This window comes from Myotis davidii, unplaced genomic scaffold, assembly GCF_000327345.1.
Source record: "Myotis davidii unplaced genomic scaffold, ASM32734v1 scaffold1949, whole genome shotgun sequence".
Lineage (NCBI taxonomy): Eukaryota > Metazoa > Chordata > Mammalia > Chiroptera > Vespertilionidae > Myotis > Myotis davidii.
Genome location: NW_006300366.1, coordinates 449,117 through 451,804, shown reverse-complemented (window position 1 = coordinate 451,804; position 2,688 = coordinate 449,117). Strand labels below are relative to the sequence as shown.

General features: G+C 45.7%; 1 pseudogene; it reads right to left on the bottom strand.

Moving 5' to 3' along the window:
- LOC102760994 overlaps window positions 1-492 on the bottom strand; it is a 2,243-nt pseudogene extending 1,751 nt beyond the window's left edge.
- Window positions 493-2,688: the final 2,196 nt, after the last annotated feature.

Sequence of the window (2,688 nt, the reverse complement as noted above, 5' to 3'; positions counted from 1 at the left end):
TTACAGGGGATCTTTAAGGCATGTGCCCTGACCAGGAATTGAATCAGCGACCTTTTGGTGTATGGGGCAATGAATGCCCAACCAATTGAGTCACACCCGGCCAGGGCTAATTTTTAACCCAGCATGAATATTTGTTGTTTGATAGGTGCAAATAAAGTGCTTTGGGAGTTCTGAGGAGAGATTATTTCTAACTAAGAGAACACCAAGGATGGCTTCATGGAGGAAACCATTTTTTTAAAAAAGATTTTTTAAAATTGAATTTTAGAGAGAGAGGAAGGGAGATGGAGAGAGGAACATGGATGTGCGAACCCAACCAATGGGCTGCCTCCTGCATGACCCCCACTGGAGAGAGCCCACAACCCAAGCATGTACCCTGACCAGGAACTGAACTGGCAACCTTTCAGTGCACTGGAGGATACCCAACTGAGTCGCACTGGCCAAGGGCTGGATGCCCTTAGATTCTTGGGCTCTAGTAACACCACCACCTCCCATGGTTCCTCCAGCCTAGGGTGTGACAGCAGCTGCCCACTGTGGCCCATTTCTGGATTGATTCACTATTTCCCATTTGTCTTCCTAGTCCTTCTGAGATAGACTATGTACGATGTGGAATAGTTGCAATGGATAAAAGCTATAGGAATTATCAAGAAGACAGTAAGACCTCCCCCTACCCCCCACACACCAGATTTATGGCTTAAAACCCACAGAGACCAGCTTGATCCAACATGGTGACTGATTTCACCTAATGGTCACCCCTAGCCTCATTATAGATCATGTAATACGTTAGCATGCTAAAACATCGCACCCCGAGCTGCCCTAATCAGAAATGGAAAGCCCATAAAAGAACACGGAATGGCTGATGGAGCACCTCTGAGAAATCTCCATCCCTTTCCAGGAAGATCCTGAATATTCCCCACCTTATTGGATACCCTACCTCCCCACCCCCACTCCCAATTAAATGAACCCCAATAAAGGAAGCAAATTCCTCTAAAGGGGACTGGCTGCTCTGTCAAGTAGCCCGTTCTGTCTCATGGCGTCACTAGTAAAATCACTTGCACTTTAAATTCTGTGCTGGAGTTTGAATTCTCTCCTTCATGAAGCCAAGAACCTACAATGGGTCCCGGACTCTCAGGTCCCCAGACACCTGCATCCTCTCTATTTACCAATTCCTTGTGGTAAAATTCCTCTGCCATACTTCACGTGGGTTCTGTTTCCTTGCTTGCCCCTGACTAATATAGCTTAGTGACAATCTGTAATTGTCTCTTTGCTCCAGACTCCACTGCTTTGTGAAATGGGGCCAGTAATCAACAAATTGCACTTCTGCTTCACCATCTGGCTCCCTATTCAACTCTGCCAGGAGAGGGTGCTAGAGGGAGCTGGAAGGCTAGAGGTGGGGAAAATGACTTGCTCCTTCTTGTTTATCCCATGCGGCCTGCTTATCTAATTGTACTTTCTGTGAGCAGCTCCCAGCAGTCTTCTTCACTCCACCAGTTCTTGTCCTACCGGTCGCTGAATTCGGTTTTCAATTTTTCCAACACTTGCAGAAGCAATCTTGTCACATCCCCTCAGAGACACCAGCATCAGTTGGCTTGTGCTCCCTCCTCAGATATCTGAATTTCAGTTGTGACAGGGCCCTTCTTTAAAGCTTCAAAATTCAGATAGCCCTAGCTCTTCTTTCTGTTCCCTCAGCAGTGAGGGTGGGAGCTGCTTTCTGCAGTTGCTACTTCTATGTAACCCGTGCAGTTACATAATTAATAACTTTAGACCTACTTAACCATCCTTTATATTCAACTCTTTGTTCAAATAATTGGTGTGGTTTCTGTCTCTTGACTGGATCCTGACTGTGACAGTTGTGGAGCTGGATTTTGGGTTTGGTTTGGGGTTTGATTTTGAACATATTGAATTTGCAGTGACAGTAGGCTATCCAAGTAGAGATGAAAATCTTGTAAATAGATGGAAGCACACCACTGGAGTTTGTGGGAGATATAAGGAGTTGAAAATATTTTCTCACTCTCAGCACTGATGTGATGATGGAAACTGTAAGACTACATGAATTCTCTGGGTGAGTTGTGTGGGGAGCTAAGAGCAGACAGTTGACAATGGTCTCATGTATACTGACAAAGGAAAAACAGCAAAATTAAAACAAAAATTATAAAATTGAAGATACAAATGTTACTGGAAAGGAGACCTGGCCCCGAGTGGGTCTTCATAGGGCCAGGTGGTGGTGTGTGGATTCTTAACTTTGTGCAGGAAAGATTTCACAATATGAGTCCAGGTGATTTTTAGAGGACGTGTTGTAGGCTGCGGGAATGGCACCAGTGTTAGACCCATAGGGTCAGACCAGACCTTGATTCAGCACCCTGGGTACTTGAATTCGGAATCAGGACTCAAACTATAAGAGAACATTTATTTATAAAATCACAGAGGTAGAAAGAGTAATTTGTAGAAGAGATGGGCTGAGGAAATGAGTTATGGAGGCAAAGGAAGGACCCTAGAAGCCTGGGAGTGAGGCAGGTAAATGGTAATGAAAAGGAAAACGGGTGGCTTGCAACCTAGTTCAGTATCTAGTTAAAACTATAGTCCGTCTTCCCCACTCTGACTGAACTTGGGCGGAGCTGCAGAACCTAACCCCAGGGCCCCTCCACAGCTGACTTGGGTGGAGCTTCGGAGGACCCTCAGGGGCCCCCCACT